The sequence below is a fragment of the Notolepis coatsorum genome (assembly GCF_963971535.1).
Source record: "Notolepis coatsorum genome assembly, chromosome: 14".
Lineage (NCBI taxonomy): Eukaryota > Metazoa > Chordata > Actinopteri > Aulopiformes > Paralepididae > Notolepis > Notolepis coatsorum.
In genome coordinates, this window is record NC_140178.1 from 50,745,915 (window position 1) to 50,762,343 (window position 16,429).

Sequence of the window (16,429 nt, forward strand, 5' to 3'; positions counted from 1 at the left end):
TGTGTGTGTGTGTGTGTGTGTGTGTGTGTGTGTAGGTGTGTGTGTGTGTGTGTGTGTGTGTGTGTGTGTGTGTGCGTGTGTGTGTGTGTGTGTGTGTGTGTGTGTGTGTGAGAGAGAGAGAGATATAGAGACACTCTGGTTGTCTCTAAATTATGGGTTATTGGAGCTGCTTCACAGCAGGAAGTCCGTATGTTTTGTGTTTTCCTTCAGACCATCACAATGGATTGAGGATACTGGTGAAGTTGTACACAATCCTCTCTTTCTATTGTCAGCAGTTCCTTTTCTCCGAACTTGTTCCCTGACTTATTCCCTTTTATTAGCCAGTACAATGTCACGGTTTGCTCTCTCGTAGGCTGTAAATGTCCATTTAATGTTCAAAACTCTGAGTCTGCTGGATGATGAATGTCTGTAGTCAAGTGAGTTGTTTTCACAATGTGGCTTTTGTCTCTGAAGTTGCGGGAGCCGGGAGGGGAATTCGTTGGTATATAAAAAAAAAGATTCCATTAATCAATTTAGACTTTAGAGGGATGATGACGGGAGAAGATCTCGCTTGACACACAAAACTCGCGCGCACACGCTCACACGCTCACACCAAAACATAGAAAAAGAGAGCGTGAGCGAAAGAGAGAGCGAGAGAGAGTCGGAATTTTCCCATTCTTCTCCCTCTTGTTCTCCTCAGAGGGTTGACGATCTTGCAGAGACACGTGAAAGAGGTTAGTCTTATTTCTCCTAGAATCTCTTATTAAGTTAATTAACCACCAACTTGCACCAGTGTATACGCGCCTTGGGAACAGAATGTTGCATCGCGACGGTTGTCATCCATTATTGATGGAGAATGGAACGAGCGCTGGAACTTTTGTGGAAACCCGGACGCGCGCCGGTTACGCATAGACGACCTCAGTACTGTAGCCACGAAGTCGAAAGCGGGATCGCGGGATTGATCACCCTGATAAGGATATATGGCAAATCTTTTGTATTTTATCTGTATATTCGCTCTTTACACCCTCGTGTGCTGTTATGTATGGCCCGGGCAGGGTCTGAGAAATGTCCGCGCTTGACCGAAATGTGTGTTTGTATTTACGCACTGTGCAACACTATATCCAAACGTCGTGTAGAAATACAGTAGATGTATTGTAGATGTCTTGAAGTACCAACATGGCCGCCCAAGACAACCTTTCAGGTTGACTACATGAGTTTTTGACTTAGGAGGTCTTTGTGTTGTTGAACACCTACTTTTGGGGAAGGTCAAATCAAGATCTTTACCATCAGGGTGAGATTCCTGTATCAATGGACTGTTTCTCAGGAACTTTCTACTTGTGTTATACCATAACTTTATGCTTATTTGCTTCAGTAGGCTAAGCATGCCAGATGCTTAGTATCTTAAATAACTAAGCATAGTAAATATCCACACACTGCTTAGGCAAACATATGTCTTGGAAATCTCCAAGCTATAAAAGCTGTCTTGAAAAGAAGCCACAGATTCCCACCATCATGGTGAAGTGCATTAGGTTGGCTACAGCACCTTGCACCCTCTTTCCCTGTTTTGACTGAGGGGTTGCTGTTGAAGATTATTCAATGGTGCGAACACACGTACACATACACACACAGGGGTGTCATGCAAGCCAAAATTCTATGGGGACACGATTAGGGGGGATATCAAAGGCACACAAAACATTTGGATTTTCTTTGGGTGTGTTTTGCTGTGCACAGATTCTGCACAGTGATTGATTGAATGAAAATTGTATTAACAGATTGCAGAATGGGTACAATACAGTACGGCTCAATACACACAATTGTTAAGGGGATGCAGTCCCCCATTTTCAATTCATAATGAATTGTAAGTAAGGGTGCAACTTAACTGTTTAGATTTTTTTAGATGTCTCTGAGATTATGTGCAAAATAAAAATAAGTGTTGTTTTATGGTGAAATGCCCCTTTACGCTGTAACCTACATCTCCACCGTATATGAGAGTGCTACGTGTTTACTGAACTGTTGTGAACTGATTTCATCCTGAAACTTTGGAAGAAACCAATGCCATAGGGAAAATGTGTGTATGACTTTTTGAGGTCTGATTTATAACATAATTAAAAGAATATGTTCGTGGGGTGCATAGCCCCCCACAGCTTAAATGGGCATGACATTTCTGCACACACGCGCGCACACACACACACACACACACAGTGAATACTTCCTTACAGTTATGTTAGACTAGTGTTTTTGTGGTCGTTTTTTTAATACGTTTGAATACGTTTCATGTCCCTTTTACACAGAAATGCGTTTTTTGGCGGATACGTTGTGGCCCTACTGAAACGCTAAATTGTGTTTTCCGTTTTTGAGCAGCGCCAAAACTCGCCGACAACAGTCGTGTAGCCTTCACGGAGCCGTTGTTGCGAAAACGCCCATGCGCAGTAGATACCATCTGCGTGCCCTTCCGGTGACAGCAGAGCTGTCCCAAATAGCTGCAGCTACCATGTGTTGTCAAGTTATTGTTATAAGGACCCCAGTCCAAGCTACAACAGTCTGCATTCCCTTAACAATTGTTTGTATTGAGCCGTATTGTATTGTACCCATATGCAATATGTTAAATAAAGTTTACATCCATTCATTCTGCTAGCATTACCGATTGCATGAGCAGCAAATGACATGTCGTCAGCTTGTGACTGCAACTTGTTCCTGTTTGCGGACGACTCAGCCCTGCTGGTCTCTGACAAGAACAAGTTACAGGTTGAAAAAGCCCTCAGCTCGGAACTAGGCAAAATCTGCATATGGCTCGCCGACAACAAACTATCATTACACATGGGCAAAACAGAGTCCATTCTCTTCGGTTCAAATAACAAACTCAGCAAGACCGACGGCTTCTCGGTTACAGTGGGTGACAATATTATCACAAGGAAAGATGAAATTACCTACCTGGGTTCCATCCTAGAGGCTAATCTTTCCTGTGACAAAATGGCATCCAATGTAATAAAAAAGGTCAACCAACGAACGCGATTCTTATACCGGATCTCCTCTCTGGTAAACAAGAATACCCTGAAGACTCTAGCAGGAGCACTCATTCAAGGGTACTACGACTATGCTTGCACCTCATGGTACCAAAGCACCTCAAAGGCACTAAAAAACAAATTACAAACATCTCAAAACAAGCTAGTCAGACTACTGCTTGACCTGACTCCTAGAACCCACCTCACCCCTGCCCACTTTGACAACCTAGGATGGCTTAGAGTAGACAACAGAGTACAGCAACTTGCAATGGGCCTGGTCTACAAGATACACTACGCGACCAAGGTACCCATGTACATGTCAAAATACTTCCCAAAGGTCAGTGAATACCACGATCACAACACCAGAGGGAGCTCCACAAATCATGTAAAACCCAGATTCGGCTCAAACAAGGGACTAAACACGTTTCGCAATTATGCCACATCAATGTGGAACGCCCTACCTAAAGCTGTAAAGGAATGTGAATCACTACCCACTTTCAAAAACACTCTCAAAAAACACCTACGTGAGACTGCAATTCGAAACTGGCCCCTACAAATGTCCTAACCTAGTTGTACAGTAAATGACCAAGTAAGGCTTTGTCAGTATTCCAATGTACAGTGTAAAATGTGTGTGTGTCCCCTACCCAACCCCCCCCCCCCCCCCACCTCCAATGTACAGCCCTCACCCACCCACCCAACCCCACCCCACCCACCCAACCTCCTCCAATGTACAGTTTCTATGCCAAATGTATATACACTCTTTTTCTGGACACTTTTGTATCACAAACAGTACTGTATTTGCAAATCTGATATGTCATAAATGTATAGATGTAGCAGTACTGTCTATCTGTATGTCATGTATGTCATATATGTTATGATGAATTGAAAATGGGGGACCCTGATGTAAACAAGACGAAAGTCTTTCTCTGGTCTGCATCCCCTTAACAATTGTATGTACTGAGCTGTACTGTACTGTACCCATTCTGCAATCTGTTAATAAACTTTTCAATCAATCAATCAATCAGCTGGCTAACGTTAGCTATCAGACCCTGTTAGCTCAGAGCTCTTCTTTCAATCTTTAACAAGCATTAAACAAATGGCCCAGCCATCTATTCACCTTTGTTTAATACACACAGCGTTGTCTCTAATGTTATCTAGCTACTGATAGCTCCCGATATCATCAGTTTGGTGCTGGCTAACTAGCGTGAGCTAACATTAGCTTCTAGCCACAATGCTATACTGTTATAATGGCATATTCCATCCACGTTAGCATGCAGCTAACAATCCCCCCGCCGATCCTTTTTGAGACTAAACTATCCGCTCTTGGTGGTCACTTGTGTTGATCTTAGGCAGAACACACAGTGAATGTATCCGTTTTGTTTATTGCACTTTTATTACACTTTGCTGAAAAAGAAGTGCTGCATTGGCGGCGCCCGCTTGTTGACATTTTCTTTGCAGGAAGTGTATTGGCACATTAAAGTTCTGATTGGTTGAAAATTGCCTTCATGTTCGCCACCTACTGCCACCTACTGCTTTGGCAGTGTACTACATCACTGTGCTCATATGACAAAACGAAAGTACTCGGGTTGCAAACGTATGTCTCACTTGGCTACCGTTGCGTTGCGATCTGGAGAAACCGAAAACGAAACTAAGGTGTAACCGGCGCCTAATCTCCTCTACACCCATTTATTCAGCTGTAAACCACAGCAGACTGTCAAACTCTGTTAGGCATGCTTATATTAGCATACCTTCTTCTGCCTACTAATAGACTGTGTGTGTGGGTGTGTTTATACAGGACTGGGTCAGCTGGAGAGTTGGGTCTGTTGTTGAATCACCTATAGCACAACTTTGGCAAATATTCTTTGTCATGAAAGCTGTGTACTGTTCTTGTCACACCAAACACAGAAGGCCACCACATCAGTGGCGTCGTTAGCCCTGGGCTTCCGGGGCTTTAGCCCCGGATGTTTTTCTCCTAGCCCCGGATCTAAAAAAAAAAAATGTTTACATTTTTTTTTTTTTTTTTTTTTTTTTAATTTTTTTTTTTTTTTTTTATGTCAGCATCCCCATTGTCTGTGCTGAATGTTTGTTAGTGTTTGGTATTTTTTGTTGGTTTTTAGTACTTTTACAAAATTTTAGTAAGTAGTTTTCATTTGATCCTATAATTCTTTCATTCACCGATTTGTGGACTTTTTTTTTAGTGTCCTGAAAGGCGCCTTATAAATCAAATGCATTATTATTATTATTATTATCATCCAGGAGGGAAAAGACACTTTGGATAGTAGGGACTGCATCTCTGCCTGTCCTGACCAGGAAACACTTTGCAACTGTGATCTCCTCTGGCAATAGTTGGATATTGTAATGTGTGGCGAGGGGTTGCAGCAATTCCACTGAGAGAAACTGGTCTGAGGCTGGATAACATGCCTGTATGCCTCTCATAAATTGTTATCCAACTCATGAGAACCTGCTCTCAAGCTCTTGCAGCATTCTGTCGACGACTGGATAGAACAGTCTCTGTCTCAGCTGATCTCCTGAGCTGAGGTCTGAGCTTGTGCCACAAGATGACTCAACTACATACTCGTCCATCCTTTTCTGCTTCCTCCTTTGGCTGGTAGTATGTTCCTCAATCCAAAGGCCATTACATATGGCCTTTGTCCTGTCATACTGCCATCTCTGATGTGCGATAACCTTTGAGTGTGTCCTGCACTGTGCTTTTAAATAGTACAGATATTGAAGATGTGCACTTTAACGCAGCAGCACCTGGAGCCATCCATACCCATGTCCAGTGTCCTATAATAAGCTTTAATCGAACCTCGGATAGTCCGGTTGGTTTGGGGTGGTGTGAAAGCTCATTCACTCTTGCAAGTGAACCCTGCTGCGGTTCATTTGAGATGTGAATGCAAAGCGGACCAAAGGCAGGAAAAGACCCAAAAATCGAATCTTTTTTTAATGAGAAGACTGAAACATATGTATATAATGAAACACACAATAGTTTTTTTTCGATTGCCTAAGCATGATTTTGAAAACGGGGCCCGGTGTTTCAAAACACACAATTAGCACAACCACACACACAATTATCAGAACACCTCAGATCCTTTGCTAAATTAAACACTTGTCAAAACCATACACTAATTTTGTTACCATATGAAACACACGTTACATAATGACTTAATTCTGTTTGAACCAGTTACACACACTGCTGTGCTTAACCTAAAACACATTTAGCAATTCTACTTCTCAGTGATTAGAGTACTGTAAGTGAAGTACGCAGATAATGTGCAAATATACAATAAATTCACCAAACACTATACACAAGACCAATGCTGTAGACTGATGAAAATATAATTTATTTATCTACATATACCCAAATCAATGATGCAGACTGATGAAAAAAATTACATTTTCTCTCCATATAACCAAATCAGTCAACATTTCAACATGGAGAATCACAACAATACATGTCCCAGTTTTCATGCTACTATGTGCATAACACTGTAAGCTCAGCAAATATCAGACAAACATAAAATACTGTATCCAGTACAGGTTAAAATTACAGTAACACAATTTTTTTTTTGAAAAAATGTAAACAGAAAATACTAGACATTATCTCTTTGCCTAGCTGGATCTGGCAAGATAATTTTTTGTTGTGATTCTCCATGTTGACTGATTTGGGAAAATGGGAGAAAATGTATATTTTCATCAGTCTGCATCATTGGTTGTCTTGTGTAGTGTTTGGTGAATGTATTGTATATTTTCACGTTCTCTGTGTACAGTACTTCACAGTCCTTCCATTTTGGTTGAAGACAGGTGAACTCACCTGCTGCATTTTTATAGTGCTTAAACCTGATTGTGTATCTACAATTAACTGTGTTTTTATTTTGTTATTGGTGTATATGTGTATGTATGTACAGTATATGTATATATATTATATGTATATATGTATATTTGTACTCCTGTTGGGGCTTCTTGGACCAGATCAATGTTTTATCTGGCTAAATAAATAAATAAATAAGAAACTGATGATTTGGTCCTGTTAACTTTGAATTTTCTAGGGACTGCCCATATCCCTCTCATGGACCTTACTTTGAGAACCTCTAATGATTCTAGTTATTCAGTATTCATCTCTAATTAATCTAAAATTGCGTATTTCTGTGCTTAAAAAATAAATAAAAAACACCCCCCCTGGGCTGAATCCCCCAATGTTTTCTAACCCTAAAAACGCCCCTGCACCACATACAGTGTGCCCTACTATAGCATAGAGTAGATCAGAGTAGAGAAGAGCAGAATAGAGTAGGGTAGAGTACAGTAGAGCAGTGATGCCTAGAGTAGAGTTGACTAGAACTGAACAGAGTGGAGGTGAGTTCAGTAGAGTAGATACAAAAAAAGTATTCAATATCCTGTAGGGTTAATTTACATAACAGCCAGGCATCAAATGAAAAAGAAGGCAATAAATGACTTGCTGTACTAACTACCTGAGAGGGATTATTTGCTGTACTAACTAGACCCTGAGAGATTATTTGCTGTACTAACTAGACACTGAGAGATTATTTGCTGTACTAACTAGACACAGAGATTATTTGCTGTACTAACTAGACACAGAGATTATTTGCTGTACTAACTACATTACATTTACATTTAGTCATTTAGCTGACGCTTTTATCCAAAGCGATTTACATGTTCTGTACGACAAGCCATCAGGAAGGGCACAACTCTATCAACTGAGCAACAATGTTCATCAAAGTGTTGAGTGCTACAGTGTAGGTTAGTTTATTAGGACAAGTGCATGACAGTACGGTTAGTTAGGGTTAGATTTTTTTATTTTTTTTAAATTCAGATAATGGTTGAAGAAGTGCGTCTTTAACTAGACACAGAGAGATTATTTGCTGTACTAACTACTAACTAGACCCTGAGAGATTATTTGCTGTACTAACTAGACACTGAGAGATTATTTGCTGTACTAACTACTAACTAGACCCTGAGAGATTATTTGCTGTACTAACTAGACACTGAGAGATTATTTGCTGTACTAACTAGACCCTGAGAGAGATTATTTGCTGTACTAACTAGACACATAGATTATTTGCTGTACTAACTAGACAGAAATTATGTGCTGTACTAACTAGACACCGAGAGAGATTATTTGCTGTACTAACTAGACCCTGAGAGATTATGTGCTGTACTAACTAGACACTGAGAGAGATTATTTGCTTTACTAACTAGACACTGAGAGATTATTTGCTGTACTAACTAGACACTGAGAGAGATTATTTGCTGTACTAACTAGACCCTGAGAGAGATTATGTGCTGTACTAACTACCTGAGAGATTATGTGCTGTACTAACTAGACACAGAGAGAGATTATTTGCTGTACTAACTAGACCCTGAGAGAATATTTGCTGTACTAACTAGACCCTGAGAGATTATTTGCTGTACTAACTAGACCCTGAGAGAGATTATTTGCTGTACTAACTAGACACAGAGATTATTTGCTGTACTAACTAGACCCCGAGAGATTATTTGATGTACTAACTAGATACAGAGATTATTTGCTGTACTAACTACTAGACCCTGAGAGAGATTATTTGCTGTACTAACTAGACACCGAGAGATTATTTGCTGTACTAACTAGACCAGTGGTCACCAACCTTTTTAAACCCAAGATCACTTTTTTTTTGGTGAAGGCAAGATCTACCTATTGAAGCGTTGAGAGAAAAAGACAGCCAAGATTGTACTTTAAACTAAATTACTTTTATTTGCCTGTATTCTAATTACATGCAATGCTTTGGTCCAACATTAAAACGTCAAAGTAGAACTGTAATATGTACTTTCTCAGTCAGTGCTAAGTGCAGTCATCTTATGCAGCATCACTTTTCACATCAAAACAAAAGTAGAACTGTAATGTGGACTTTCATATTATTAACATTGACAAACATATTTACAATTAGCATTTTATAAAGTAGAACTGTAATGTGTACTTTCTCAGTCAGTGCTAAGTGCAGTCATCTTATGCAGCATCACTTTTCACACCAAAACAAAAGTAGAACTGTAATGTGGACCTTCTCCTATTAACATTGTCAAACATATTTACAATTAGCATTTTATAAAGTAGAACTGTAATATGTACTTTCTCAGTCAGTGCTAAGTGCAGTCATCTTATGCAGCATCACTTTTCACATCAAAACAAAAGTAGAACTGTAATGTGGACTCTCATATTATTAACATTATAAAATGCTAATTGTAAATATGTTTGTCAAAGTAGAACTGTAATATGTACTTTATCAGTCAGTGCTAAGTGCAGTCATCGTATGCAGTATCACTTTTCACATCAAAACAAAAGTAGAACTGTAATGGAAATGGAAAGTCTCAAAGATCTACCAGTCGATCGCGATCGACGGGTTGGTGACCACTGAACTAGACACTGAGAGAGATTATTTGCTGTACTAACTAGACACTGAGAGATTATTTGCTGTACTAACTAGACACTGAGAGATTATGTGCTGTACTAACTAGACAGAAATTATGTGCTGTACTAACTAGACACCAAGAGAGATGATTTGCTGTACTAACTAGACACTGAGAGATTATTTGCTGTACTAACTAGACACTGAGAGAGATTATGTGCTGTACTAACTAGACCCTGAGAGATTATTTGCTGTACTAACTAGACCCCGAGAGAGATTATTTGCTATACTAACTAGACCCTGAGAGATTATTTACTGTACTAACTACCTGAGAGAGATTCTTTGGAAAATCTTACAATAGGCTACTAATGCAGACATCATCTTGTATGGCTATGGGAACGGGCCTTTCTGCACATGGGTAGTCTATCCGGTCCATTCTGCTCTAACCCAGCACTTATATAGTACATTATACTCTAAATGGTAAATGGTGCATTTATATAGCGCTTTTATCCAAAGCTTTTACCCATTCACTCACACATTCACACACCGTCGTTGGAGGCAACCATGCAAGGTGCCAACCTGCACATCGGGAGCAATTAGGGGTCAAGTCTCTTGCTCAAGGACACTTCGACAAGCTGCCTGGTAGGAGCAGGACTCTAGTGTTGTATATTGTATTATATATTCTCTAATCAGTAAACCTGTCCTTTTCATATAGGGTCCACTCCTTACTTCCTATTGGTCATAGCGTTATCACTCACAAAGAAGAAGGTTGTTAGGATATTAGGGTTTCAAGGTTGGAGTCAGATCACTGTCAAAGTGTCAATTCAGTAAATTCAGAAAGCTGAATCAAAATGAAAGTTTTGAGAGATAGTCCTATGTAACGCATCCAACCTACAAAGAAGCAAATGAGAATAAATGCTATCATTTGTAAATAAATTGTGATTCATGTTTACAAATCAAATTGATTGAACTGAAAGTGAGTGTATCCACCATTGGACCACCACGCTCTTAAATTAGTCTAATCATTTGTGTTAATTGTGAGCAAGAGCAGTTCACACAGGCTTCCTATACTCACTTCATAAAGATTCCATATGATGGTAATTTCCTAGTTTACCATTAATATTTTTATGGTTTATTTACAAACATTAGCATATTTCTATGGTCAAAAAGCACCTAGTTACAGCTTTGTGTGCACTGCAGCAGCCAGGCTCACTCAGCTTCAAGCAGGCGTTTTTCGGATCCTGTCTTCATTTAGAAAAGTCATTCAAACGTCTCAAGTTTCTTCAAATGATGAAAAAATACATGGTCCAAATGTATATGAATTGGAATGGATGACGATTAGCGATAGTAAAACAACATTTTGCATCATCTACCTGCCAACGTTTTACCGGACCAATCCTACCCATTTAATCATGATCCTGCCCTACTCTCACTTGGCACGGAGCGAGTGTTCAGAGTAAATGCAGATCAGTGTCACATTAAATGCAGGTCGATGTCAACCAAAACGCAGAGCAGCGCTTTCTGTGACACCAAGTGAGCGGCACGGACGTCCGCGCATTAGAAAATTGGAGCTTCGCCCTTGGAGTCCGCTTTGAGTCCGAACGGACCTCCGCGGAGTCCGGTCCGCGTACGTTCCGCTCGACTATGGGAGGGCCTTAAGTCAGGAGTCAGACCACAGTGAATATTAAACATCAATAGACATATATGGCAAGAGTAAACTATTGTGTTACATAGTCATAGTGACGTAGAGACATGTAACGGAAGAAAAAAATGGACTAAAAACTGTGTTTTCTGTCAGAGAGAATAACTCCCTTGGGCGTGGACTTTGTAACTGCAGATGTTCTATTAGGCATGCACCTCCAGCGATATAACACGTTAAAAGTAAGGGGGAAAACCCAAAAAGCACAACATGGCCTCTTTAAAAAGCCAGCCTCTTGACACCTAACTGTTGTGAGGCGGAGTAGCCTATGGGAATTCTGAGGGTGATTTATGATTCTCGTCACATTTATGGGCACCCTGTGGTCTGTCACTGCCACTCTGGCACTGGACCTCTTGTTTGTGTTGGATGGCTTCAATATATACTGGGCATTTCTTTACCCGATGACAGGCGACATGCAACCGTTCATGCCTGGCTGAGCCAGAAGGAATCAGTGTTTTTTGACTTGAGAAGACCTCAATCCTCTTGGCTCCTTTTCGCCATTCCTGACCTGACCCTTCCCTGCTCTCTTTGGGCTAGTAAATGTTTTCCTTGGCTCAGGATCCCATTCTTCTCTCTTTTCCAGTAGCAGATGCTTAGGGACTCTGGTGTTTAAGGGATTCTTTCCCATTGATACATGTGGTTTTTGGACAAGTTTTTCCCTTCACCTGCAAACGTTGCCTCGTTTGACTTTTCCACGTTGGTGTTAGCAAAACATTTAAATAGAATACTCTGGATTATGGAATGTCTTTTCGATATGTGAACAAATTTCTCTTTTATTTCTCTTTTAAGCAGAATACTTTGAAAACGCTATGATCTTTTGTCTCAAACACCCAAACACCTTTTCTCCTCATCACAGTGGTTAGGACTGAAAGACAATTAAGAGGAATATGCCCCAGATGTGTCCTACTCGCTGCTTGTGGGAACACTTTGAGTACATCAGTGAAGTCACACCTTTTTAGGGTTGGGTACCGAATTCTGTACTTTTAAGGGTACAGACCGAATGACATTGGTACTACCGAGTACCGATTCACGCTAGATCAATTACATATTTAGTATAATAATAAGAAGAATTCATTACATTTATCTAGCGCTTTCTAGACACTCAAAGCGCTCCCCACAATGTAGGGTGGAAATTGCCTCCTTCACCACCACTGGTACTGTAGCACCCAACCTTGGGTTACGCAGGCTCAATGGCTGCCATACACTGGCACCAGGCACACATCACACTACACAATGGCTGAATGGCTCAGGAGACAGGGATTGATATCAGCCAATTAACACTTTCTGTGCCAAAAAACGTTGTTATTGGGCGCCGACAGTTGAGTGCCAAAAACGTAAAAAGTCATTTTTGGATTGTTTTTCCTTTTTTCGATATTTAAATTTTTTTCGACATTATTCATCCAGGGACCTTGGTGTTACTATAGGGAATGAGTCTGAGATCGCCAAAGTGCAATACCGGCCGCATCCAGCTAGACGGCGGTATCGAGCACCCTTTGAAACCTTATATCTTGGCCTGTGCCACGGTCAAATGTCACCGTTTTCTGAGTAAGGACTATCTGACGTCAATTTTAGCTTGATCGTGCAATGCTTTTATACCGATCGGGCTGATAAGCGTTTTTAGTGTTCAATACGAATGGTGGTAATCAAATAATCAGAAACGACCCCCCCCCCCCCCCCCCCTTCCATGCATTCATGATGAAACATAATACCTACTATATAGATTTGATTTGGGAATAGTAGCGTGTCCAGGCAAGAAACGCCAACGCTTATAATATAATTGACGTACAAGGCTATTACTCAGCCTTTCGGGAATTACCCCAACCACTCTGAAATTATACTTATATTCACCATGGGATAACGCGCAAATGTATGCATGGAAAAGTTATCTCTTTTTTGCATCTTGACCAGAAGAAAGTCACTGTCAAATGACCATAGTATTGTATCCATGGCTATAATATAGAAGTGTTTCTCAACTGGTGGGTCGCGACCCAAAAGTGGGTCGTGGGGCCATTTTGAGTGGGTCGCGTCGCAGATGTGTGTGAAAAAAAAGAAAAAAAGTAAAACTTTTATTTTATTTTTATTTTTTTATAATATCTTTTTTGCACTACCTATCTTTGTGAAAGTGGCTTCTCAGCTCTGGTCCAGCTGAAGACAAAGCAGAGGAACAGATTGGACATTGAGCATGACCTCAAGTTGCTTTGTCTACCATCACCCCAGACTTTGAGACTCTTGTCAGGAGCAAACAACATCCCCAGTTATCCCATTAGTTCCCTGGGATGTTAAGATAAGAAGTCTGCTAAGAGGGATATATTATTTATTATTATTATTATTATAATTTTATTTCATTGTGTTTTTAGCCCTAGTTGCACTTTTGTTGCAACCCCAGTTATCCCATTAGTTCCCCCAAACTTACTGTAGGTCTGTTTAGGGATGCACCGATCCGATATTGGTATCGGTATCGGCCGCCAATATCAGTAAAATAGCTGGATCGGGTATCGGTAATTTTTTTTTTTTAATATAGGATTTTTTTATTTTCTTTTTTTGAATAATAAATTAAATAAGAAATAACCATTCAGTACATTTATATCTATGTGTTAATTTGTTACATTTAGTTTCACTAAGTTAGGAAAGTAATGTTTTAAGTCAAGCCTGATGTTGCCTTGCACAAAAGAATGATCCCAGTCTCTTCCACACAGTGACAGTGAGGCATACAGTTTATTAATTGAATGAATGAAGTTTATTTTCTGTCTTTGTTTACAACAAATCAAAAACACACTTGTGATCCTTTACAATTCTTAAAAACAAAATATATAAAAATTTAAAAATTTAAAAAAACGTGGATACATTTTATTTGTTTTAACTTTTTTTTGGGGGGAGATTGGTATCGGTATCGGGACTGAAAAAGTCAGATCGTTGCATCCCTAGGTCTGTTATGTTAAGCTAAGAAGTCTGCTAAGAAGCATAATTATTTATTATTATTATTATTATTATTATTATTATTATTATTATTATTTGATTTCATTGGGTTTTTAGCCCTAGTTGCACTTTTGTTGCAACCCCAGTTATCCCATTAGTTCCCCCAAACTTAGGTCTGTTATGTTAAGCTAAGAAGTCTGTTAACCCTTTCCCCACCAATAACGTCATACGTTTCAAGTTCATGCGAATTCTGCCAATAACGGCGTACGACGTGATTCTGATCATATTTCATATTTTCGCCATTGTATTCATATTTCACTCACGGAGCCTTGTCGGATGCTGTGTGAGCCAGCACAACTCTGCAACGCTTAAATACTGCCACCTGGTGGCTGATCGGCGAGTTGCAACCGGAAGTGGATCTCTTGTGATCCCGGTGCGTCTCCCTATTCCGTCCAGCCACTCGTTTATCGTCGCGGGACTCAATACACACACCGTGGATATGGATCCGTTGCCATAACTCAATAATCTACATGACTTGGGCGTGTATTAGTAATATACAAACCGGAAATGGATCGCCTCGATCCCCACCACATAACTGGGATCTGTTTGCTCCACTCTCATCGCCCAACGGTACGAGGAGACTGACGTGAGTTTCAGCGTTTTTGTTTATCATTTTCGATACAAACTGCTCTGATCTATATATCACCCATACTACATAAATCATTTAACGTCGGTCACGGAATTATAAACGACCCCCCCCCCCCTCCTTTCACCCGCGCATGATCAGTCATAATGTTTAGGACCATGTACAGTTGACATTTTTAATATAGCGTTGATCGGTATCAAACGGCATTTGATAACCTAATATATGCATTTATGTCTATATCTCACGTTCTAGGAAATACTGCAGAAAACGATAAAAACATATTTATACTCTAGACGGTATTTTCGTATTAATGTGTGAATGAAAAAGTAAAACGTTCCTACATCCTGAACGATAGATAATCGATGTTGAATGGGCCATAGTAATGTCAATTTAGCAATACAATTTAAAAAGTTATAGCCCTGCAAAGAAGGTGAACATCTCCATAGACTTACAGTACTGGCAGAGAATGGTATAAGATGATCAAAGTGGTGGCAGGGAATGGGTTAAGAAGCATATTATTTATTATTATTTTATTTCATTGGGTTTTTAGCCCTAGTTGCACTTTTGTTGCAACCCCAGTTATCCCATTAGTTCCCCCAAACTTAGGTCTGTTATGTTAAAGGGGAACTATCTTATAAATGGCCTTTTTGAGTGTTTAGCATTGTTTCCTAGCTATGTGAACTTATATTAATATGATCTATGTCTCAAAATTCTCATATTGGTGCATTCTTCCAATTCTCCTCTCACAATATTCACCCTCACTGAACTGAGTCGTTTGAAAATGTGCCTATATGTGATGTCATATAGTCACTGCTGCATGTTAATGTTCAGGCGAAGACGACGCTCCGCAGTGGTTTAGGAGCCCAGGCTCAAAACAGCTCGAGATCTTGAGGTAGAAAAATGCTGTTTTTGAGGACTTGATTAGAAATACAAAACAATGAATAAAAAAAATATATATATTACAGAGGTGTTCCATAGACTCACAGGAATTGTGTAAAAGTGCCCAAATAGTGAAAGAAATAGTAAAATAGTTCCCCTTTAAGCTAAGAAATCTGCAAGAAGCATATATTATTTATTATTATACAACGGCATGCAAATTTCTCTATTCTGATTGGCTGAAACAGTCCATTTACACGTATGTATCCTTCATAATCCACGCTCCTGGTCCCAGGACCCGCCCACCACCGAATCACATCACTCCGCCGGATCACTCCGTCGGAAAAAACAAGATGGCGGACAATAATCTTTAACAAATGGATATGTTGATAGCGTCATAACGACTAAATATAAAGCGATTCTGTCAAGGGGAACGTGTTAGTATTTTAAACAATGTTGGATGATGTAATTGATGGGTCTTGACTCAATCTAGAACAAAAGAAAAATCGCGGATTGATTGATAGATTAATTGATTGATTTAAATTTCTTCCTTCCTACTTTCCGACTGCAGCGTTCTCTCTCACACTGTCCGACGCTGGCGTACCCACAAACACACACATACACACACACACACACACACACACACACACACATACGCACACACACACTGTGACACACACACACACACACACACACACACACACACGCACACACACACACACACACTCCTGTCTGCAACAGCGGGGGAGTCAGACTGAGAGAGAAGCAGCGCTGTTTTAAGTGAGCATGGTCTATTGAATTGATTGATTGGTTGATTGCTAATTTTATTACTGTACCCCTGGTTTCCAACTGGTTAAGTTTAGGCTAAAAGAAATAAATAAAAAAATAGGGCGAAGAAAACGTTTTTTTCCTA

At 40.0% G+C, this 16,429-nt stretch overlaps 1 protein-coding gene across 1 annotated transcript in view; it reads left to right on the forward strand.

Annotated features, from left to right (window-relative positions):
* The first annotated feature begins 597 nt into the window (after positions 1–597).
* The window catches only part of c1qtnf6a (C1q and TNF related 6a), a 51,757-nt gene continuing 35,925 nt past the window's right edge, over positions 598–16,429 (forward strand). Inside the window, exon 1 of the mRNA XM_084328827.1 lies at positions 598–713. The gene's annotated coding sequence lies outside the window, so the exon portion shown is untranslated. The remainder of the gene's footprint in view (positions 714–16,429) is intronic.